The sequence below is a fragment of the Mytilus edulis genome, chromosome 13 (genome assembly GCF_963676685.1).
Source record: "Mytilus edulis chromosome 13, xbMytEdul2.2, whole genome shotgun sequence".
Classification (NCBI taxonomy): Eukaryota; Metazoa; Mollusca; class Bivalvia; order Mytilida; family Mytilidae; genus Mytilus; species Mytilus edulis.
The window spans coordinates 13,699,612-13,727,408 of NC_092356.1; the positions used below are offsets into that span (position 1 = coordinate 13,699,612).

A 27,797-nucleotide genomic window follows, 5' to 3' on the forward strand; every position below is an offset into this window, starting at 1 on the left:
CCAGGGTTTTCGATATCACAAACTAGTCAAAACATTTACTAAATTTTATCATCGGTATAAAGACATCATTCGTAAATATAGCTCAACATGCAGACTTCTAATACGTTCAGGTATTTCACATCCAATTTTTTATGGTAATATTCTTTATAAAGCACAAAGGTGTCAGTATTCACCTCAGAAACTTACAAAACCTTTGAATAGACTTATTAAGAAGGGATATAATTACGATACTGTTGTCAAGTCATTAAAGATTGCATATTTTGGCGTTAATATTGAGTCACTGATAAGGTCTTTGCATCGGAACTAAACACATTTATTCTAAAAACAGTTGTTGGCATGACACGGGTTATGTTCTTCTCATATATGTTATGATGGTATGATACTAAACCCCTAACGGGACGGATTGTGCCTGATGTTCATATGATGAAATCATAATCTTTCAGTCAGTTTAATTGAAGTCTGGAGCTGGCATGTCAGTTAACTGCTAGTAGTCTGTTGTTATTTATGTATTATTGTCATTTTGTTTATTTTCTTTGGTTACATCTTCTGACATCAGACTCGGATTTCTCTTGAACTGAATTTTAATGTGCGTATTGTTATGCGTTTACTTTACTACATTGGTAAGAGGTATAGGGGGAGGGTTGAGATCTCACAAACATGTTTAACCCCGCCGCATTTTTGCGCCTGTCCCAAGTCAGGAGCCTCTGGCCTTTGTTAGTCTTTTATTATTTTAATTTTAGTTTCTTGTGTACAATTTGGAAATTAGTATGGCGTTCATTATCACTGGACTAGTATATATTTGTTTAGGGGCCAGCTGAAGGACGCCTCCGGGTGCGGGAATTTCTCGCTACATTGAAGACCTGTTGGTGACCCTCTGCTGTTGTTTTTTATTTGGTCGGGTTGTTGTCTCTTTGACACATTCCCCATTTCCATTCTCAATTTTATTAACAAAGATTTTTACATTTTCCGGAAATTTTGACATATTGGTGCTCGTTACATTTTCATTTTTAGAAAATTAACTTCCGGTAATAATAGTCTGATCCAGAAATTTTGCATCATATTATCAAGGATTTGTATAGTAATCTTACTATGCAAATCCTTGATATTATAAAACAAATAAGGATATTCTTAACTAAAAAGTCGAGGACAGTATTCAAGTGCATGTTATACAGTATGATAATCTCTTATAGCAGAAAAGGCCTTCGTTATAACATTGTATAGGGATTCAGAGTCTGCGTCTGAGCATGGACTTTCTTTAAAAGTATAGTTTAGTCCCTGATCTGAGGGAATCTGAGGTCTGCATGAAGTGATATGCTCTAGGATTGGATAATTTTGCCAAGCATTGAAAAGTGGAAATGAAATCCTTAATTGGAAAATCAATGCAGTCCCATAATCCCCCCCCCCCCCCCCCCCCCCAAAAAAAAAACACCTTGATATTAGTAAGACAATTTATTTTAGTGTTAAGAATGTCATCTTCTATCTATAATAGTCTATATGATATTGTTTTACAAAGTTGGTCTGTTCTTTGAAAAAACAAAACACATTTTTGTCACCACAAAAGAAGTAATTTTCCAAACAAGTTCTGGTGCAAGTGGTTAGAACATTAGGATCTCTCATTAAAGAAATAATAATGTCATTGTCAATATGAGCAAAACAAATGGCAAGTGTTGGGGTAGGCATAAACATTTATAGTATGTATAATTGTATTAGAAGGCAGGTAAAACATCTTGTGCATTGTGATATTGTCAAGTTTTTAACCAGTTATACAACATGTTTGTTTTTCTAGGACTTGTTATATGTTTAACTTAATGCACGTGTAGGAGGAAGCACTTAGCATTTTTTATAGATGATATGCTCATTTATTTTAGCATCTTGCTACTTAACAAGCTGTTTAACTTTTCTCAATTTAATCAAGACTAGAAGAATCTGATTTATTTATTAAAGCCTATTTTCTACTTTTTTAATTGCAGTTAGACACAAAAGATAGCTACAATATAAAAAATGGCTTAAAAAAAAGGAATGGAGATGTTGATGTAAATGTTGACGAAGATACTGAAGATAGAGGACAATGGGGCTCCAAATGGGAGTTTATTCTATCTTGTATTGGACTTTCTGTTGGATTAGGAAAAGTATGGCGTTTCCCTTACCTGGCCTATGAAAATGGAGGAGGTATTACCATGATTACTGTTATTTATGTTTATAGCAGTTAAAGCTTACTTTAATTAAATGATAAAAAGAACTATACCATTGACACATTGATGGCTGATTTAAATTAACATAGTAAATATAGTTAAGTGAAATATATCTGAGCGCTTATTTTAAAACACTAAATGATAATCAATGATCTAGATGTTAAGATATCGCATGACCCCAATGTTCTTTTTTACAAAGAAGTTACCACAGTTGACTGAAGGTCAATCAGGGTAAATTGTCATTGTCAATTTGAAGAATCTACTCTTACCTAATAATTACAATCATTTTAACAGCTGAAATAAATGAATACAGTAATAGTTAATAACATGTATCTCATATACATGTAAGGTTAAATTAAAGGAGTTGAATATTTTAAAGAATAAATGTACTGGCAATAACTGGTTTAACAGGTTTTGTTTGACTAAAAGTTGATTGGTTTTTATGGTGTTTAAGAAATAATTGATGCCAGCTATACTTTATTGTAGTTTTAACATGGGTAGGCATTATATTCGTGTTATTTTAGCCCTCGCTATTGTAGTTTTAACATGGGTAGGCATTATATTCGTGATTATTTTTGCCAGAGCGATAGCGAGGGCTAAAATAACACGAATATAATGCCTACCCATGTTAAAACTACAATAAAGTATAGCTGGCATCAATTATTTCGATTCTGATTAGGACAATTACAGTAATTTCTATGTTCACTGTGTATAAGTGCACAGTATTTGTGTAGGCTCTTCCATCAACCTTCCTGTCGATTTTTTATCCAACTAGTTCAAACCAGTTTAATTTCGCAAAGTTGTTAATTTCTAAAATTCAAAATTGAAACAGAAATTAACAAATTAATTTATTAACTAAAACACTATTTGTGTCGCAATATAACAGAAAAGTTATATTACAACAGTCTTTTCCTTTGAGGTCAATTTCTGACACGCACATTTTCAAGTCAGTTGTCAATGGCGGTGGACGCACAAGGAGAATCGGGTAGGTCTTTATTTACTAAATTAATCGTAAATATTCCGCCGGTTAATATTGTAGCATTGGTAAATATGTTCATATCTGATAGAGGATTCCTTGATAAAGTTTTGCTGACATTCGAGACTTGGCAGGAGGGGCCCTTTCAATTTGACAGATCTCCATTTATACTTGCAGTGGCTACACCTTGTAAAGTTGGTGCCCTTTGTGCATCTGACGGTTTCAAATGTTGTATAACATGATGATTAAAAATAATACTGGGTGACAATCTTGTTGCATTTGTAAAATGGATTGGAAACCTTGGTGGTATATTGGTAATTACGCCTATTTCTTTTTATAGGAGAATGGGGTTCGATTCCCTGCTAGGGTCAATCCATTTTATCAGAAATATGAAACTATTTTGTCATTTCAGTACAACAGTAATAATAACCTATACTTTATTTTATATTTTATCGTCGGAACATATATATGTTTCAATGAAATTATTATATACAATGACATGCCTTTTTAACAGGAGAGATGAAACGTATTTTTCAGAGGGAGGGGTTTTGAAGTTAGAACAGCCAACATGAACGTTGTAGTATCTACATGTAGGTCAAATATGACAATTACGAATTGTAACACATTGTTGTTATTGTAAAAGTATCAGTAACAAAATGTGTATCATTTTAGTAATTGAAAGTGCTTTAATTTAAGGAAATACATTAAATGCATACCAATTTGACAAAATTTATTTTTCTGCCGTAGTCAATATACGCATGTGTAAACTAATTTTATTGGATAATAAAGTATGGTTTCTTTACAAAGCTAAAGAAGCACGTCATATTAGAATTTTATTTTTAAAAGACAATCATGTTTTACCCAAATATTTAAAATTTGATCAATCTTTACTGCTTCATAACCATAACTGGGTGTATATTTTTACATTGTATAGTTATGACTCACTGAAAGAAATCTTTGAAAATGTTTTGTAAATTGAAATGTAGACAACTTTAATGACATGTCTTTCAAGTACATGTGTTACCAATGTGAAAACTGATTGAATTCAAACATGTCATATATACCAATGTAAAGATTAATTTTTGTCTAATATTTCGCATAATATTAAATGATTTGACAAGAAAACAGGAAGAACATGTAGACTAGATACATGTATATGTAAATTATGGTTAACACCTTCACACTGCAGGTTTTTCATTAAATTTCTAGCTTGTAATAGATACATAGACAGAATCAAGTTATTTTAACCAAAAGTCTGACTTAAACTGAATTAGTAAATTACAAATTTAATTTGTCTGACATACTTCTTTTTAACCCTTTCACAAAGCCAAAATTTATAGAAGAAACGATTTACTGTTAGTCTGTAAGGAAACTAAACATGCTAAATGATAAAAGCATCATTAAGCTGCCAGATTCTTGCTAGAAAATAGAGATTTATACTCTAATTTTTTTATTTTAATATTGAGTATTTATGTTTTTTCTATAGGCAAAAATGCATAATGCATGGAATCATTATAAAGTATCAGCATCTCCTGTTTATCTTGGTATTGTATGCCATTCACATATTAATGTATAATTTACCATCATCACAAGTCACATGACACCAAAGATTGATGATGAGAATGTGACACACATATAAACAGAGACAAATTCTAGTTTTGGATTTCATATCATAGATAAAACTATATTGTAAATTGTTTTATTGTTTTATTAGTAAAAAGATTTTTGTGGAAGAACTCAATCAGTCAATGAAAAAATCTTCCAACTTCTTTGACTGTTGCAGATGACAATCTTTTCAATATCTGATCTGTGCACAAAGGGTCCACAACTGTGGCAGCAAGATGGGTTACTTGCATACAAATTTTCAGTCCAATAAACCAACAAACAATCATATAATATCTTAATTTTTGAGAATTTTATTCACATTTTTTCCTTAATTTCAGCTGCCTTCCTGATTGCTTATTTAGTCCTACAGTTTCTGATAGGAAAGCCCATGTACTTCATGGAGTTAGTTATGGGTCAGTTCTCTGGTTTAGGACCAACAGGGGTTTGGAAAATGAACCCCAGTGCTAAAGGTAATTATAAAAAGAGTTTTTGTTTGGTTTGGAGAAAAATCATTAATGGTTTTTTATTATTTGTTTAATTTAAAGTTAGTGTTTCAATCTTTGAAATATGTTAACTTTGGTTTTATTTAATTAAACCAAGTGAGATTTAAAAATTGCAATATGGGCTTGAACTGGAAATCAAGTATGCTCCTAAACAAGTATGTTTACAGTTTGTGATGTATGTAAGAAATGAAAATAGGGTTTTAATCCACCTACAAAAAACAATTCAATGTGGAATTTGGCAACCTAGAATTATTTTTTTCATTTTGATCTTATTTTGCCTATTGATATAACACTTGTATTGTTTTTCCACACCTGACGAGAAACGTTTTCTGGTACATGTAATATTGAAGTATCTGAAATACATTTAAAATTTTCATTTCTAAATGTGAGATAACTATAGTTGTTAAATTTTATACAGGTTTAATGTCTTGTAAATGATGAGTTTTGTACAAACGTAACAAAAACTTGTTACATAATACAAAATATGTTCAATTTCTTCATGTTATAAAATAATCTATTTCATATTTTAAATATAAATAACAAACAAATGTATTAACATTGCAGGTATTGGTATATCTATGGCTCTAATATCCTTAATAGTAGTTGCAATCTACTATAATGTGATCATGGCCTATACAGTATACACTGATCTACTTTTTCTCCTCCATGCAGAAAACTCTACCATGGACTGTTTGTGAAGATGTAAGTATGGTCTAAGGGTTTGGAACAATTTCAAGATGGACAATATAAACTCTATGGAACCATTATTGTTCAAAACTTGACTCATTTTTTTTAATTTAAAAATAAGATATGTATTAGGCCATATTTAAAAGAATGTTGTTTCCTCTCCCCAGGTCTACCCTTTGTAAACAGATCAGGAAGGCAGGCTCATTTTTTTAACTGGAAGTCATAGCATGGTTACATGAATGGTTTGACTTGTCCAGTTGAGGCCACTTATCAGTTGTTTGTGTTCAATTTGAGTATTTATTTAGATTATCAATCCTTTTGCTTTCAAGTCCTTTTCAAAATTGGAAACAAATTATTTTCTGGAATAAAAATAATTTTGATTTTTTTTTACCTGGGTTTGGGGGGAGGTGAAACACATATTTTATATTTTGGCCTTATTATCAATTTATTTCTCACAATGTAAAATAAGAACTATCCACAATACCAAATGAAACAGAAATTAATAGCGATAGTTCAACAAGGGTTCCTATACTGCATAGTTATCTGGAAAAGGTCCCGAAATGATAAAAGTAAAACAATCAATATGAGAAAATGGATGGTCTGATTTATGTACATTTTCAAGTAATGATTAAACTTTATTTAATAAAGTCTTCACAGTAAAAGCTTTGGACGTGCACTTTTATTTTTTTAAGTATGATTGCCAATGAGACAAATATCCACCATATAAATGAACATAATGTGGACATATATAATCAATTATAGGTTATCCTATAGCTACAGTCTTAAAAAATAACAGCTATAAGAGGCTCTGCCATAAAACATGTAAAGTTATAAACGATAAACTTACACAGGGTTTAAAACTTAATTGTTCATAGTTTTAGTGTTTTGCCAAGGGCAAGTGTGGAAATATTAGAAACAAGCTGGTATTTGAAATTTCCTTATTTACCTGAGGATATTTAGTAATATTTGCCACTGGATGTTAAAAACTAATCAACCATCATTATCACAATTGTCTTACTATATAACCATTCTTTCAAAAATAAATACCGGGGTAGCTGTAATTAACCCAACGATTTTTGTGTTGCAGGAATGGTTACCATTAGGATGTGTAGAGCAGTTGACACAGAAATTAGACTATTGCTCTATGAACATTACACAATTATTAACCGATAACAAAGCGTGTAGATGTTTTTTGAACGCGACAGATTCTATATTGTCTGACCAGGGATTTAACTGTACTAATGTCACATACCAAGGAGATGTGCCAGTACCTGTAGCACAGCTGTATTTTGAGTAGGTCATAGTATTTAAGGTCATAATGGAAGTTCAATTTTATAAATTTAACAGTAACAGTAACTGAGCTCTACCAGTTCAAATCTGCTTTAAAAAAAAAAAAGTTAACACAGGTTAAAAAATTGATATGTCTAGGGTCATGAAATTTTATTTTTGTAATATAAAGAACTTTTTTAAATTGTTTAAAAGTAAAAGTTGTATTTTGTACAACTACAACAGTTTAGCTATTAATAAAACAGCCCCCCCCCCCAATAAAAAAAAAGGTTTTGATAGAACTAGTTTGAAATAGAGGGACAAAAGATACCAGAGGGACAGTCAAACTCATAAATCGAAAAATAAACTGACAACACCATGGCTTAAAATGAAAAAGACAAACAGACAAACCATAGTACTCATGACACAACATAGAAAACTAAAGAATAAACAACACGAACCCCACCAAAAACTAGGGGTCATCTCAGGTGCTCTGGAAGGGTTAGCAGATCCTGCTCCACATGTGACATCCATCCTGTTGCTCATGTTATAACAAATCCGGTAAATAGTCTAATTCGGTAGGTCACATTCATGAAAGGGAAGACCTTTATTCTAAGAAGAATTTCTTTTTCAGTAAAACCGTAATAAACAAGGCTGACGATTTCTATCCTGACACAGGAAATCCACAATGGAAGTTAGCACTCTGTCTACTGTTGTCGTGGATTGTTGTTGTTCTCTGTTTAGTAAGGGGAATTAAGTCATCAGGAAAAGTAAGTTTTATAATATATGTGTATGTAAGTCAATGTCTAATAATATAGAGCACATTCATTTATATTTTGTGTGTAAGACTGTATAATTTGATAGAGCACCTTTGAAATGGAAGTGTGTGTGATCTTATTTATATTTTGTGTGTAAGACTGTATAATTTGATAGAGCACCTTTGAAATGGAAGTGTGTGTGATCTTATTTATATTTTGTGTGTAAGACTGTATAATTTGATAGAGCACCTTTGAAATGGAAGTGTGTGTGATCTTATTTATATTTGTTTGTTTAACCATGATTTGCCTTACAAACTCATACATTTGTTTTGAAATGAATGGATATTTTAATCAGCAGTAATTATTTGCTCATTCCTAATTTTAGCTAACAAGATTTGTTTATTTTTGCCAGAAAATTAGGTTTTACATTGACAGGAACCCCAACGAAAAAATAGCACATTTGCATCCCACAGATTTCTTTAGAAAAATAAAAGGTTATGACTAAGTTTGTCAAGTACATGATAACTCTTTTGTGGGGTATCTGCGATGCCGCTGTCGCCTGTTAAGTTTACAGAAACTGGTACTATCACGTGATCTGTTATCGAAGGTCTTATCTACCTACCAATATAAATAAACACTGAAACTCCTGTGGCTTTTTGCGAATCGCTACATGAATAAAGACTACAGCTGAAACAATGTAAAATTTGGTCCATATTTAACAGAATGACAAAAGAATATTAATTGTATTCGGAAAGAAGTTAAGATTATTTTTAGTTTTGTTTGATACGTTTATATCAATAGAACTAGGAAATCAGGAAATATACTTTTATAAAAATCACACGAGTCTAAAGTAGAGTGTTTTTAGAAAATAATATGATGCACGTGTAGTGTGCCAGATGGTGGCAGATAACTCAAATTTCAAGTTAAAGATTGTAAACTCTTATCAAGTGTAACACAAAGATTTATGGTTTTATCTATCTTAAAATATCGTAAAATGACATTAACTTATTTATCAAATATGTTTTAAGACTAAAAGATGTTACAGTGACTTGACTGTTAGTGTTGCTCTCCACCAATTGCAACTCATTCAAAATTTTGACCAAATTGCAATTTGTTTTATAAAATCAAATTGTTCAACTGGTCAGAAATTTGAACCAACTGCTGTAGAAAACCACAGTCAAGTCATGAAAGTGCAAGGTGATAAAATAAAACATACTTACAATCCTACAAGACTTTAACTCCACTTTAATGATGTTGTGACAAAATTAGTTTATCAGTTTGTATAGTTATAAAATTTAAAATAGGATTTTTATTCATTAGAGGGCTGTTGGCTAATCACCCGTCACTGTACATTTTAATTAAGCTTGAAAATCATAAAATTCTCATGTAAAATAAACGGAAAAGTTAATTATCATTAATTATTATTGATATTTCCGAACTGTTAAGCTTTTTTAAAAACACATAAATAAATTCTAATTTGGTTTCCATGATAAAAAAAATTAATTAAACTGCTCAGAGCCTATTAAAGTGGTCGTTCTTTAAATCTATTCAGAAATATTTAAAGCCATCCCCAAAAATAAATATGTCAGACATCAGAGTATTCTCGGACTAGGTTGAATGTTAAGGTTTGTTTACAACGAATTATCATAAAAGGTGTAAAAATTCATCTGTATGTCTCGTAACCTGATATTGGTATGTAGAGGACATCACATGTGTGTAATTATTACAGTGACTTGACTGTTAGTGTTGCTCTCCACCAATTGCAACTCATTAAAAATTTTGACCAAATTGCAATTTGTTTTATTAAACCAAATTGTTCAACTGGTCAGAATATTGAACAAATTGTTCAGTCAAAATGTGAAAGTGCAAGGTGATAAAATAAAATATACTTACAATCCTATAAGACTTTAACTCCACTTTAATGATGTTGTGACAAAATTAGTTAATCAGTTTGTATAGTTATATTATATTCATTTCCATGCTGAAGGGTAACTGTTTTATATGGTTTACCTACTAAAGATAACTTAAAATATTGGTAAGTCAAATATTAAAAGAAGATATTAGTTTTCTTTAATGAGAAAAAGATTCTGTTCAGGGGCCAGCCATTTCCAAAAAGGGGTTCCCAACATAAGATAAAGCCTGAAGGGGAGCTCCAACCATATGTCCCCTTTTAAATACACTGATAATCTTAAAAAGGGAGGTTTCCCTATCCTGTATCCACCACTGCTGTTTCTGATATATTTCTTAAATTTCCCCCTTTCAATCCAAAAGAAAGAAACATTAACCTAGAGTACCCTAGCTTTTGTACAATTTATAATTTGATGTTGCTCTGATGACTGGACCAGCACATTTATGCATAAATGCAACATGCATTACAACTTTTGATTTGATATCATGGTTCCTAGTTTGATACAATATAGTTGAGTCAAAATTTGTAAGTCTATACATATAAAATAGAAGATGTGGTAACATTGCTAATGAGACATTTCTCCACAAGAGACCAAAGGACACAGAAAATAACAATTATAGGTCACCATACTGCCTTCAACAATGAACAAAGCCCCTTACAGCCTATCAACTATAAAAGGCCCTGGAATGACAAGGTAAAACAAGTAGAAACTAGAAAACTAATGGCCTAGCTTATTTATGCATTACTATTGTACAATAAATCTGTTTATGTTATTAAAACATTTTTTTTTTCTAAAGATTATATATAATCTTTTACATTTTGCAGGTAAATTCACAAACATCAATGCAAACTGGCCAGGTAGCAGTCATGATTCCCACATATTCAGGACTTCACAGGTATGTATTTTATTACAATGTTCATGATGTTTGTCATCTTTTATTAGTCATATTCCCTTTCAATCACTCAAATCAATAATTCTATATATTTATAAAGAAGCAATAAATTACTGTTAAGGGGTGTCTATGTTTAAAATTATTGATGTATAAAAACTGAAAAGGGAATATTGAAAAATAGTCTTGCTCAACATGATTTTAGGTTTTCTAAATGTGACTCCTCTTTAAAGCTGAATATATCAATTTAATTATATAAATGGTAGTTTTAACAAAATATTTGTTGTAAAAAGAAATATAAACCTTTATTTATAGGTGTGTACCTACATGGAAGAAAATGGTGGATGGGCAAATGGTGTATTGCTTGGGGATAGTGGTTATCCTTGTCGACCATTTCTGATGACCCCATATCTGAATCCTGTACTAGATCATCAAAAAAAGTACAACAAATGCCACTTTTCAACCAGAAGTGTGATAGAGAGAACATTTGGGAGGCTGAAGAGACGGTTCCATATATTACACTCAGAGGTAAAGTATAATAGAATAATTTTTTATGTAAATGATCAGTGATAAAAAAAAATCTTTTCAGGGGTTGAGGCAAAGGGATATATTTGGGACAATTAATGTTGTTGTATTCAGTAGAAGCAAATTATTTTCTCATTGTTGAAGGCCATACAGAGACCTATATTTGTTAATTTCTGTGTCATTTTGGTCTCTTGTTGAGAGTTGTCTCATTGGCAATCATACCACATCTTCGTTATTACATTTGCATTCATATGTTTTACCAAAAGGTTTAATACTCCAAAAGAAAGGTACATAAGGTTTGTATTGAGGACATACACAATGCTTAAAACTATAACATGCAGACATACACAATGCTTAAAACTATAACATGCAGACATACACAATGCTTAAAACTATAACATGCAGACATACACATTGCTTAAAACTATAACATGCAGACATACACAATGCTTAAAACTATAACATGCAGACATACACATTGCTAAAAACTATAACATGCAGACATACACAATGCTTAAAACTATAACATGCAGACATACACATTGCTTAAAACTATAACATGCAGACATACACAATGCTTAAAACTATAACATGCAGACATACACAATGCTTAAAACTATAACATGCAGACATACACATTGCTTAAAACTATAACATGCAGACATACACAATGCTTAAAACTATAACATGCAGACATACACAATGCTTAAAACTATAACATGCAGACATACACATTGCTTAAAACTATAACATGCAGACATACACAATGCTTAAAACTATAACATGCAGACATACACAATGCTTAAAACTATAACATGCAGACATACACATTGCTTAAAACTATAACATGCAGACATACACAATGCTTAAAACTATAACATGCAGACATACACAATGCTTAAAACTATAACATGCAGACATACACATTGCTAAAAACTATAACATGCAGACATACACAATGCTTAAAACTATAACATGCAGACATACACATTGCTTAAAACTATAACATGCAGACATACACATTGCTAAAAACTATAACATGCAGACATACACAATGCTTAAAACTATAACATGCAGACATACACAATGCTTAAAACTATAACATGCAGACATACACATTGCTTAAAACTATAACATGCAGACATACACAATGCTTAAAACTATAACATGCAGACATACACAATGCTTAAAACTATAACATGCAGACATACACATTGCTAAAAACTATAACATGCAGACATACACATTGCTTAAAACTATAACATGCAGACATACACATTGCTAAAAACTATAACATGCAGACATACACAATGCTTAAAACTATAACATGCAGACATACACAATACTTAAAACTATAACATGCAGACATACACAATGCTTAAAACTATAACATGCAGACATACACAATACTTAAAACTATAACATGCAGACATACACAATACTTAAAACTATAACATGCAGACATACACAATGCTTAAAACTATAACATGCAGACATACACATTGCTAAAAACTATAACATGCAGACATACACATTGCTAAAAACTATAACATGCAGACATACACATTGCTTAAAACTATAACATGCAGACATACACATTGCTTAAAACTATAACATGCAGACATACACATTGCTAAAAACTATAACATGCAGACATACACAATGCTTAAAACTATAACATGCAGACATACACAATACTTAAAACTATAACATGCAGACATACACAATGCTTAAAACTATAACATGCAGACATACACAATACTTAAAACTATAACATGCAGACATACACAATACTTAAAACTATAACATGCAGACATACACATTGCTTAAAACTATAACATGCAGACATACACAATACTTAAAACTATAACATGCAGACATACACATTGCTTAAAACTATAACATGCAGACATACACAATGCTTAAAACTATAACATGCAGACATACACAATGCTTAAAACTATAACATGCAGACATACACATTGCTAAAAACTATAACATGCAGACATACACATTGCTTAAAACTATAACATGCAGACATACACATTGCTAAAAACTATAACATGCAGACATACACAATGCTTAAAACTATAACATGCAGACATACACAATACTTAAAACTATAACATGCAGACATACACAATGCTTAAAACTATAACATGCAGACATACACAATACTTAAAACTATAACATGCAGACATACACAATACTTAAAACTATAACATGCAGACATACACAATGCTTAAAACTATAACATGCAGACATACACATTGCTAAAAACTATAACATGCAGACATACACATTGCTAAAAACTATAACATGCAGACATACACATTGCTTAAAACTATAACATGCAGACATACACATTGCTTAAAACTATAACATGCAGACATACACATTGCTAAAAACTATAACATGCAGACATACACAATGCTTAAAACTATAACATGCAGACATACACAATACTTAAAACTATAACATGCAGACATACACAATGCTTAAAACTATAACATGCAGACATACACAATACTTAAAACTATAACATGCAGACATACACAATACTTAAAACTATAACATGCAGACATACACATTGCTTAAAACTATAACATGCAGACATACACAATGCTTAAAACTATAACATGCAGACATACACATTGCTAAAAACTATAACATGCAGACATACACATTGCTAAAAACTATAACATGCAGACATACACATTGCTTAAAACTATAACATGCAGACATACACATTGCTAAAAACTATAACATGCAGACATACACATTGCTTAAAACTATAACATGCAGACATACACAATGCTTAAAACTATAACATGCAGACATACACATTGCTAAAAACTATAACATGCAGACATACACATTGCTTAAAACTATAACATGCAGACATACACAATGCTTAAAACTATAACATGCAGACATACACATTGCTAAAAACTATAACATGCAGACATACACATTGCTAAAAACTATAACATGCAGACATACACATTGCTTAAAACTATAACATGCAGACATACACAATGCTTAAAACTATAACATGCAGACATACACATTGCTAAAAACTATAACATGCAGACATACACAATGCTTAAAACTATAACATGCAGACATACACAATGCTTAAAACTATAACATGCAGACATACACATTGCTTAAAACTATAACATGCAGACATACACATTGCTAAAAACTATAACATGCAGACATACACATTGCTAAAAACTATAACATGCAGACATACACAATGCTTAAAACTATAACATGCAGACATACACATTGCTAAAAACTATAACATGCAGACATACACATTGCTAAAAACTATAACATGCAGACATACACATTGCTTAAAACTATAACATGCAGACATACACAATGCTTAAAACTATAACATGCAGACATACACATTGCTAAAAACTATAACATGCAGACATACACATTGCTAAAAACTATAACATGCAGACATACACATTGCTAAAAACTATAACATGCAGACATACACAATGCTTAAAACTATAACATGCAGACATACACATTGCTAAAAACTATAACATGCAGACATACACAATGCTTAAAACTATAACATGCAGACATACACATTGCTAAAAACTATAACATGCAGACATACACATTGCTAAAAACTATAACATGCAGACATACACATTGCTTAAAACTATAACATGCAGACATACACAATGCTTAAAACTATAACATGCAGACATACACAATGCTTAAAACTATAACATGCAGACATACACATTGCTAAAAACTATAACATGCAGACATACACAATGCTTAAAACTATAACATGCAGACATACACAATACTTAAAACTATAACATGCAGACATACACATTGCTTAAAACTATAACATGCAGACATACACAATGCTTAAAACTATAACATGCAGACATACACATTGCTAAAAACTATAACATGCAGACATACACAATGCTTAAAACTATAACATGCAGACATACACATTGCTTAAAACTATAACATGCAGACATACACATTGCTTAAAACTATAACATGCAGACATACACAATACTTAAAACTATAACATGCAGACATACACAATGCTTAAAACTATAACATGCAGACATACACAATGCTTAAAACTATAACATGCAGACATACACATTGCTAAAAACTATAACATGCAGACATACACATTGCTAAAAACTATAACATGCAGACATACACAATGCTTAAAACTATAACATGCAGACATACACAATGCTTAAAACTATAACATGCAGACATACACAATGCTTAAAACTATAACATGCAGACATACACAATACTTAAAACTATAACATGCAGACATACACAATGCTTAAAACTATAACATGCAGACATACACAATGCTTAAAACTATAACATGCAGACATACACATTGCTTAAAACTATAACATGCAGACATACACAATGCTTAAAACTATAACATGCAGACATACACATTGCTTAAAACTATAACATGCAGACATACACAATGCTTAAAACTATAACATGCAGACATACACAATGCTTAAAACTATAACATGCAGACATACACATTGCTTAAAACTATAACATGCAGACATACACAATGCTTAAAACTATAACATGCAGACATACACATTGCTTAAAACTATAACATGCAGACATACACAATGCTTAAAACTATAACATGCAGACATACACAATGCTTAAAACTATAACATGCAGACATACACAATGCTTAAAACTATAACATGCAGACAGAGTTTGAATTGGGGCAGTGATTCATTTACTGTTTTAGAAATAGGTCCCTTTTAACTCAAAAATTACAAAGATTGAGCATGGCATTCTTGTCTGACAAATTCTTAAATTTCTAGCTTCATCTGTAGGGCCTTTATAATATGTTTTAATAGCCAGTGTTTAAATAGCATGGCATCACTATAAATATAAACAAGTGTATAAATAATAAGACATTTATTATTTATACACTTGTTTATATTTATAGTGATGCCATGCTATTTAAAGAGGGGGGGCAAGGGGGGTCCCAATAACAGCAAAACAGCAAATTGATTTGGATCATAACAGATAACAAGGAAATGGACAAAAACAGATAACAGTAAATGAAATATTAAAATAATTCGGTCTTTGACAAATCAGTATTTCTTATTACGGATATAATCCTTTGTAATGCATTCCATTTTCTATGACTATGTTTTAGTATTAATTTGTGTATCTAGAATGTGTTTAAAAGAGGGTCGAAAGATACCAAAGGGACAGTCAAACTCATAAATCTAAAACAAACTGACAACGCCATGGCTAAAAATGAAAAAGACAAACAAACAACAGCACACACGACACAACATAGAAAACTAAAGAATAAACAACACGAACCCCACCAAAAACTAGGGACGATCTCAGGTGCTCCGGAAGGGTAAGCAGATCCTGCTCCACATTAAATTACTACTCAATATATTGTAATATTTTTTATACGCTCGTTTACGGAACGTATTATGGTATACATACTGTTGTCCGTCTGTTATCAACATGTCGGACATTAACTCAAAAACTCTTTAAACCAATTTGCATTAAACTTTGGGAAATTGTTATTATCTATTGACGTGAGCTTCCTTTTTGGTTTTTTTTATAAATTTTAGATTTTAAGTTTCTGGGTAATGGGTTTTTATTCAATAAAATTGGTGTTTTTTTCAGTTTTCTGATAATATCTCAAAAATGCTTTCACAAAGCAAGGAATTTTGGGGAATTGTTTATATCTATTAACATGAGGTCACTTTCAATTTTTATAAATTTTAGATTTTACGTTTCCGAGTTAACGGGTTTTATTAATTAAAAAGGGGGGATTTTCCAGTTTTCAGACATTAACACAAAAATGTTTTCAGCAGTTCTCATGAAACTTTGCTGAAATGTTTATATCTATTGTTGTAAACTCCCTTTCGATTTTTATTAATTTTAGATTTTATGTTATTGAGTTAAGGGATTTTATTCATAAGAAAAAGGTGGTATTTTCTAGTTTTCAAAAATAACTCAAAAATGCTTTCAGCAGTTCTCATGAAACGTTGGTGTATTGTATATATATATTGACTGAAGCTCCCTTTGTTGCTAATAAAAAAAATGACCTAAAAGAGTGAATATTCTGACTTTTTTTAAATGACCATTTAATGAGGTGTGTGAATTTTTCTTAATAAGACTATGAGGCAAAGTGGTATATAGGGTAGCAAAATCAAAAGCACCAATTATAAGCATGCAATTTATCAAGTACTTCGAACGAATTTTGACACTCCAAAAGCAATTAATCTTCTATTTTCAAAGGCCTTATTTGAACATTTTTTTATCAGCTGAGGTTTTTGGTTGTACCAAGTGTACTAGTAAGTAGAATACATAGTTTAGTAGGGAAACAATGGCTTGAAACGAAAGAAATCTTTGTTTGTAATGAGTTATGTGCAGCTTCGGACCCAAGTAAATGGTTGGAACTTTCATTGTACAAATGGAAGTTTTTAACGACCTTGACTGGCTATTAGCCCTTACAGGGTCGGTCTATTTCATTGTACAATGCATTTGGTTCTGCTTTGAAAAGAATCACAGAGCTGAGTCTATGTACCATATTATATAAAAGGTTAACTGGTTGTTAGGACCTAGTCCTTAATTGAGATCCTTGTCAGATATTCCTGGCCATATGTTTTCCTTTTTGTCATATTAAGAATTGTTTTAATTTGATATGTTCGTACGGGAAGCAAGGAACATTATTCTCATACAAAAAATTAAGATAGTTCTAAATACACATTCATAAAAAAATGGTATTTATTACAAAGGATAATCATAAGATATACTTGAATTGTCCTGGTCCTCACTTCTGTGATGGGTAAATGTTAATAGAATCCTTCTCTGAATACGGGACAAACATTTTAGTAGTGGTAGACCCCAATGTCCAATGATCTTCAATTTATACCGAATATTGACTGTCAAAAAAAATGCTAACATTCCAATTTTCAATAACAGTTAACAGCAAATACATTATCACAATAACAGATAACAAAAAAACTAATAGCCCAATAACAGCTAACAAAAAATAATACAATAACAGCTAACAGCAAACATATTTTCAAAATAACAGATAACAAAGAATTAAATTGCCCCATAACAGCATAACAGTTAAACCCCTTGCCCCCCCTCTTTAAACACTGGTTTATATTTATAGTGATGCCTTGTTAATGGCTGTTATGGATCTGGTTACCAGTATAATAGCTGGTTTTGTCATCTTTACAACATTTGGAGCATTAGCTAAGAAAACAGGACTTGAAGTCTCAGAAGTTGCCAGGGGAGGTTAGCAGATATTTTCTTCTTTTTTAATCTCTTTTATGGAGAGAACTTTGACACCATTACTTTTCAAAACATTGTAGAGCTTATGGAATTGTTTAAGTTAAAGAAATGGTTTGCCTTAAATTACTTTATTTTTGTCGCAGAAAGCTCGACATAGGGATAGTGATCCAGCGGCAGCAGCGGTGTTATAGTGTGTGATAACATTTTGTGAGGGAATTTGATGTTTGCTATACCACTGTTCATTTCAACGCACTTTATGACGATACCACTTTATCAATATGAATGAAAATTTTTGCAGTGTTTTAAGAAATAATTTTACTTTAATATCACGTACCAATTGTGACCTATCAAATATTTAATAAGGACGAATTTTCTGTATAATGTCAATAATTGTGTGAACTTTTGAAGCTCAAACTTTTATAGCTTTAAATACGCCAATGAAAGGTCCAAAAACTATACCAATACAGAACAATATATTTTTGAAATTGTAGCAAAACTTTTGGTCGACAAATTTTAATTAGTTATTGCATAAATATCAACTTGAAATATCTGTCATTTTCTCCCTACCCAGTTTACCCCTATTACTTATTATAATGTGGACTGGACATTGTTATTGAATCTTATGCAATTTGATTGGATTAAGTTCTTTTTGATTACCTTCAAACTGTTCATGCTTTTCGTACGAGTATATTGATTAAATCAAACCGTATGTGAATGTGAACAGTAAATTAAATGACCTGCATACTGCATGGATACTGGACCAGTCCATATTACGTTTTATCAATGAAACTTAAGGTATGAAAGGTAACAATTGCCACTTTTTATATTTTCACATAATTTTCCGAAATCACATTATATAAAAATATTTTTGAAAGCCTATTGCGAAGAAAAATGAGAAAGTTTACTGTTTTTACGTTCTATTCAATTAAAAACACCATTTTTTCGAAGATAAATTCTGAAAAACATTTTACGCACAGCTACGCCAGGTAAAATTGTTGTTTATCCTAACAAAAAAATACATTTTTCAGTTTCATTCGAATATTATAATAATTATAAATCCCAAATTTATGTAGTCATTAGATAAAGTCCTTATATGTACGATCTGCCTATTTTTGGACATCAAAAGACAATACGATCGTTTTAAGGTCAATTTTGTCTACCTCACACAATCTTGTTAGGCACTATAGCTAACTTCTTAAAAGATTTATATTTGAGAAGGTGGAAGACCTGGATGCTTCATACTTTGTATATGGATGCCTCATGTTATGAAGTTTCCGTCAGTCAAATGTCCAATGTCCTTGACCTCATTTTCATGGTTCAGTGACTACTTGAAAAAAAACTTAAGATTTTTTGTAATGTTAAATTCTCTCTTATTATAAGTAATAGGATAACTATATTTAGTATGTGGGTACCTTGCAAGGTCCTCATGCCCATCAGACAGTTTTCTCTTGACCTCAACCTCATTTCATGGATCAGTGAACAAGGTTAAGTTTTGGTGGTCAAGTCCATATCTCAGATAATATTAGCAATAGGTCTTCTATATTTGGTGTATGGAAGGACTGTAAGGTGTATATGTCCAACTGGCAGGTGTCATCTGACCTTGACCTCATTTTCATGGTTCAGTGGTTAAGTTTTAGTGTTTTGGTCTGTTTTTCTTATACTGGATGCAGAGGTCTTCTATATTTGATGTATAGAATGATTGTAAGGTGTACATGTCTAGCTATCAGTTGTCATCTGACCTTGACCTTATTTTCATGGTTCAGTGGTCAAAGTTAAGTTTTTTGAGTTTTTTTTTTTTCTAATACTATAGGCAATAAGTCAACTTTATTTTGTGTATGGACATATTTTATGATCTATATGTCAGTCGCGCAAGTTTTATTTGACCTTCACCTCATTTTCATGGTTCAGTGGTTATTGTTAAGTTTTTGTGTTTTGGTCTGTTTTTCTTAAACTAAGCAATAGCTATTGGTCCACTTTATTTGTTGTATGGAAGCATTGTTAGCTGTAAATGCCTGCCTGGCATGGTTCATCTGAACTTGACCTCATTTTGATGGTTCAAAAGTCAATGTTTAGTTTTCTTGGTTAAGTTTATGCGACAGTTGTAATTAAGCTTTATATTTAGGACTATCAACATAATATCAATGATTAGTAAAGAAGGGGAGACATTTCAGCGTGTGCACTCTTGTTTCTTGTAGTATGCTTTGTCTTTATTTGTAATAAAAGCTATTTTAAAATTTAAAATGATATTTAACTTAAGATTATAATTAAAGATGATTAAAGTCTATTGACAATAATTTGATAACACCGAGACTTTTACAACAACAACAAATAATTTATTAGAGTCTCACCTCTTTAAAACATTTGATATAAAACACAATTCAAAAATTATTCTTTGTTCAAAATCTTTAAACAAACAAAAATCCTCTAATACAAAATGCAATACATTAATTCTATTTTTCTATTACAGGTTATGGATTAGCCTTTGTAGCCGTCCCTGAGGCATTGTCTAACCTACCACTACCTCAATTGTGGTCTGTTTTGTTTTTCTTTATGTTGTTTACTCTTGGACTTGACAGTGAGATAAGATAGTTTTTTTTACAGAAATAGGATTGTCTCCCTTATAAACAAATTTTGTAGTGATTAGTAGTATTATATACTACAGGAGATTTTTGCTGATAAATTTTGTAATGGACCAGGACCTTTTTCTAATTTTTTGACTGGAAATAACTTGTCTATTATACTATTATATTGTTTTATGATGATGAATGTATCTTGTACTCTAAAAAGAATATTTTCCACCTGGTGCACTGCTGAAAATTAAATAATAATTTGAATATTATTTTTTTTAAAGTGTGGAATGATTTTAATACTTAGGAGAAAACTGTATTGTATTTTAAGCTCGGAGGGCATCAATTGGGGATTTGATGGTCGCAAATTAAGTTTACTGGCGATGCTTTAGCGGAGACAGTAAACGGGTATTTGCAACCATCAAATCCCCCAATTGATGCCGTCAGAGCTTAAAATACAATATTGTTATCTCCATTCTAATGAAACAGACAGAAAACAACGTTAAAACATGTATTTAAAATCTGTCATATGCCGTCTGCGCTTGCATACCATGGCATCAATTGTCAATTCTAATGCAACAAATTTGTAACGTTCATTTCGATCGGATAACGTCACATATTAACATGGCATCAATTGACAATTGATGCTAAGGGATGTACGCACAAGCGCAGACGACATATGGCAAACTTTAAATACATGTTTTAACGTTGTTTTCAGTCAGTTTTATTAGAATTGAGATAACAATATTGTATTTTAAGCTCCGACAGCATCAATTGGGGATTTGATGGTCGCAAATACCCGTTTACTGTCTCCGCTAACGCATCGCCAGTAAACTTAATTTGCGACCATCAAATCCCCAATTGATGCCGTCGGAGCTTAAAATATAATACAGTTAATTCCTAATTGAAGACCTGTTGGTGACCTTCTGCTGTTGTCTGCTCTATGGTCTGGTTGTTGTCTCTTTGATACAATATGGATTCATCATTTTTTTATGAATTGAATAATTAATTTGTTGCAAACTATTACTATGCAAATCTATAGGAAACTTGTATTTTGTTGAACACTGATACCCCAATGAATGAATACCAATCAGTCAAGATTATATTGTAGAAATTTATTCATAGATTAGTATGAAACAGAACCAACAGTATGCTTTTGTATTTTGTATTGAGATACATATGTAATGTCTATTTTTATTTTGCAGTTTGCTTTATTGGAGACCGTTTTGACATGTATACAGGACGAGTTCCCTAAACTTAGAAAATATAAGAGTCACATGTGTATTGGTCTGGGAGTGATATTTTCTTTATGGCTTTACCATGTGTTACACCAGTAAGTATAAAAGTCACATGTGTATTGGTCTGGGAGTGATATGTTTCTTTATGGCTTTACCATGTGTTACACCAGTAAGTATAAAAGTCACATGTGTATTGGTCTGGGAGTGATATGTTTCTTTATGGCTTTACCATGTGTAACACCAGTAAGTATAAAAGTCACATGTGTATTGGTCTGGGAGTGATATGTTTCTTTATGCCTTTACCATGTGTAACACCAGTAAGTATAAAAGTCACATGTGTTTTGGGTTTAGTGTGTCATGATCGGTTTGATCTTGTCTTTGACATTAATGACAATGTTACACCAGTAGCTACAAAAGTCACATGTGTATTTATTTCTTTTTGAACATTTTCTGCTCTTTAACAAAATGTCTTTATTTCATCGAGAAGCATATTATATATATTTTAATAAAAATTTTATAAAAAAAAAAAAAAAAGAGTTGCAATAGAAGGGAAATAACTCTGGTATTTTTATGGCCCCGCAACGAAGTTGTCGGTGCCATATAGTTTTACCCTTGTCCAAAATTCCGTCATTCTGTCATTTCGCAACAAATCATTATACGGTGTTTTTTCTAAACACCTTTAAATATTGGGCTGATTTTTGGTATATGAGTTAACCAGATGAGTTACAGATCAAAAGTTTAAGTTTCCTTCCGCTTGCTAATTTTTGTCAAAATTATGGGCTTTGGACTTTGATAAATTGTTGGAAATCAGTTATACAGACTTTTTTTCTAAACGCTTTCAGATATTGGGATGATTTTTGGCATGCGAGTTAACCAAGATGAGTTACAGATCAAGTTTAAGTTTCGTTCCGCTCTGCTAATTTTTGTCAAAATTATGGGCTTTGGACTTTGATAAATTGAAAATCAGTTATACAGCGTTTTTTTCTAAATGCTTTCAGATATTGGGATGATTTTTGGCATGCAAGTTAACCAAGATGAGTTACAGATCAAGTTTAAGTTTTGTTCTGCTCAGCTAATTTTTGCGGAAATTACGAGCTATGGAATTGATAAATTGTTGAAAATCAGTAATACAGACTTTTTTCTAAACGCTTTCTGATATTGTGATGATTTATGGTTTGTGATTTACTCATGATGAGTTACAGATCAAAGTTAAGTTTTGTTCAGTGTTCATCCTCAAACCTTTATATAAGTTATCTATTATCATTAAATACAACTTACATTTAAATATTAAGAATGAACAGGAATGAATTACCAGTTGCATGCAAACATTTTACTCAGTGTTGTTAGTACATGGTGTTATATTTATTTTACAGACAGGAGATTACATAGTAGGATTAATGGACAGTTATGGTGCTGATTTCTCTGTATTGTGTGTAGCCACATGTGAATGTGTATCCGTACTATGGGTTTATGGTAAGTCAGTCTTATTTTCTTTGAACAAGGAAATTAAAAGGGTTTTAAATGAAGATGAACATCATGTTTCTTTATGAACATATGAATGAAACATAAACTTTAAATCAACAAAATGTTCATGGCCAAATGAATTTAAGATGATTTTTTTTTTATTAATTTTCATGATTTATCATAAATCAAGCAGCTAAACATAAGGATGAAGAAATAAGATTTGGTAAGAGTGCCAATGAGACAACTCTCCATCCAAGTCACAATTTATAAACCATTATAGGTCAAGAAATAAGATTTGGTAAGAGTGCCAATGAGACAACTCTACATCCATGTCACAATTTGTAAACCATTATAGGCCAAGAAATAAGATTTGGTAAGAGTGCCAATGAGACAACTCTCCATCCAAGTCACAATTTATAAACCATTATAGGCCAAGAAATAAGATTTGGTAAGAGTGCCAATAAGACAACTCTACATCCATGTCACAATTTATAAACCATTATAGGTCAAGAAATAAGATTTGGTAAGAGTGCCAATGAGACAACTCTCCATCCAAGTCACAATTTATAAACCATTATAGGTCAAGAAATAACATTTGGTAAGAGTGCCAATGAGACAACTCTACATCCAAGTCACAATTTATAAACCATTATAGGTCAAGAAATAAGATTTGGTAAGAGTGCCAATGAGACAACTCTACATCCAAGTCACAATTTATAAACCATTATAGGTCAAGAAATAAGATTTGGTAAGAGTGCCAATGAGACAACTCTCCATCCATGTCACAATTTATAAACCATTATAGGTCAAGAAATAAGATTTGGTAAGAGTGCAAATGAGACAACTCTACATCCAAGTCACAATTTATAAACCATTATAGGCCAAGAAATAAGATTTGGTAAGAGTGCCAATGAGACAACTCTACATCCAAGTCACAATTTATAAACCATTATAGGTCAAGAAATAAGATTTGGTAAGAGTGCCAATGAGACAACTCTACATCCAAGTCACAATTTATAAACCATTATAGGTCAAGAAATAAGATTTGGTAAGAGTGCCAATGAGACAACTCTACATCCAAGTCACAATTTATAAACCATTATAGGTCAAGAAATAAGATTTGGTAAGAGTGCCAATGAGACAACTCTACATCCAAGTCACAATTTATAAACCATTATAGGTCAAGAAATAAGATTTGGTAAGAGTGCCAATGAGACAACTCTACATCCAAGTCACAATTTATAAACCATTATAGGTCAAGAAATAAGATTTGGTAAGAGTGCCAATGAGACAACTCTACATCCAAGTCACAATTTATAAACCATTATAGGTCAAGAAATAAGATTTGGTAAGAGTGCCAATGAGACAACTCTACATCCAAGTCACAATTTATAAACAATTATAGGCCAAGAAATAAGATTTGGTAAGAGTGCCAATGAGACAACTCTACATCCAAGTCACAATTTATAAACCATTATAGGTCAAGAAATAAGATTTGGTAAGAGTGCCAATGAGACAACTCTACATCCAAGTTACAATTTATAAACCATTATAGGTCAAGAAATAAGATTTGGTAAGAGTGCCAATGAGACAACTCTACATCCAAGTCAAAGTTTATAAACCATTATAGGTCAAGAAATAAGATTTGGTAAGAGTGCCAATGAGACAACTCTACATCCAAGTCACAATTTATAAACCATTATAGGTCAAGAAATAAGATTTGGTAAGAGTGCCAATGAGACAACTCTACATCCAAGTCACAATTTATAAACCATTATAGGTCAAGAAATAAGATTTGGTAAGAGTGCCAATGAGACAACTCTACATCCAAGTCACAATTTATAAACCATTATAGGTCAAGAAATAAGATTTGGTAAGAGTGCCAATGAGACAATTCTACATCCAAGTCACAATTTATAAACCATTATAGGTCAAGAAATAAGATTTGGTAAGAGTGCCAATGAGACAACTCTACATCCAAGTCACAATTTATAAACCATTATAGGTCAAGAAATAAGATTTGGTAAGAGTGCCAATGAGACAACTCTACATCCAAGTCACAATTTATAAACAATTATAGGCCAAGAAATAAGATTTGGTAAGAGTGCCAATGAGACAACTCTACATCCAAGTCACAATTTATAAACCATTATAGGTCAAGAAATAAGATTTGGTAAGAGTGCCAATGAGACAACTCTACATCCAAGTCACAATTTATAAACCATTATAGGTCAAGAAATAAGATTTGGTAAGAGTGCCAATGAGACAACTCTACATCCAAGTCACAATTTATAAACCATTATAGGCCAAGAAATAAGATTTGATAAGAGTGCCAATGAGACAACTCTACATCCAAGTCACAATTTATAAACCATTATAGGTCAAGAAATAAGATTTGGTAAGAGTCCCAATGAGACAACTCTCCATTCATGTCACAATTTATAAACCATTATAGGTCAAGAAATAAGATTTGGTAAGAGTGCCAATGAGACAACTCTACATCCAAGTCACAATTTATAAACCATTATAGGTCAAGAAATAAGATTTGGTAAGAGTGCCAATGAGACAACTCTCCATTCATGTCACAATTTATAAACCATTATAGGTCAAGAAATAAGATTTGGTAAGAGTGCCAATGAGATAACTCTACATCCAAGTCACAATTTATAAACCATTATAGGCCAAGAAATAAGATTTGATAAGAGTGCCAATGAGACAACTCTACATCCAAGTTACAATTTATAAACCATTATAAGTCAAGAAATAAGATTTGGTAAGAGTGCCAATGAGACAACTCTACATCCAAGTTACAATTTATAAACCATTATAGGTCAAGAAATAAGATTTGGTAAGAGTGCCAATGAGACAACTCTCCATCCAAGTCACAATTTATAAACCATTATAGGTCAAGAAATAAGATTTGGTAAGAGTGCCAATGAGAAAACTCTACATCCATGTCACAATTTGTAAACCGTGCCAATGAGACATCCATGTCACAATTTGTAAACCGTGCCAGTGAGACAACTCTACATCCATGTCACAATTTGTAAACCATTTTAGACCAAAGTACAGCCTTCAGCACAGAGTCTTGGCTCACACCAAACAGCAAGCTATAAATGAGCAGTGTAAAACCATTCAGACATGATTGTCTAGTTGAAGTAGGAATGCCCGGTCCATGGCACAATTTAGAGAATGCCATGCTGTTACACAACACACTTGATGTGTACAAAGCTATCCTGTTCTGTCTCGAAAATTCTTCCCTTCCGTATATTATTTGTTGTAAAAATTTCAGTTTGAGTTATCTGCCCTTTATTCTTATCAACCAACTTTTTCATCTGATACTTTAAATTTATTATTATTCATACCAATAAAAATTGTTCTGTTTACTTTTTTCACAGGAGTGACAAGATTTATAAAAGATATTGAATTTATGTTGGGTAAAACCCCAGCACCAACTACATATTGGTTGTTTTGTTGGGTGTTAGCTTCACCACTTCTTATCCCTATAAGTGATATACTGTTCAGAAATTATTGCGAGGACTGGGCGCAATTGCAATAATTACATGCATTATGACACCTGATGCATATTTATTTATGCAGATTAGCTTAATTGCAATAATAAATCTCAAATTTTTATCCACTTTTAAAAAATCGCAAAAATAAATGCATGGAAAAATTTATGAATATACAGAATTTCAGGTTTAATCATCTTAACTCTATGTTTAAAACTTTTAGATATTTATAAAATAATCTGTATATCAGGAAATATAAAAAAAGATGTGGTATGATTGCCAATGAGACAACTCACCACAAGAGACCAACATGACACAGAAATAAACAACTATAAGTCACTGTACGGCCTTCAACAATGAGCAAAGCCCAAAC

The 27,797-nt window shown here is 31.6% G+C and overlaps 1 pseudogene; it reads left to right on the top strand.

The window, feature by feature from the left end:
* Positions 1-1,657: 1,657 nt before the first annotated feature.
* LOC139500115 (sodium-dependent nutrient amino acid transporter 1-like) lies at positions 1,658-27,471 on the top strand (annotated as a pseudogene).
* The last annotated feature ends 326 nt before the right edge of the window (positions 27,472-27,797 follow it).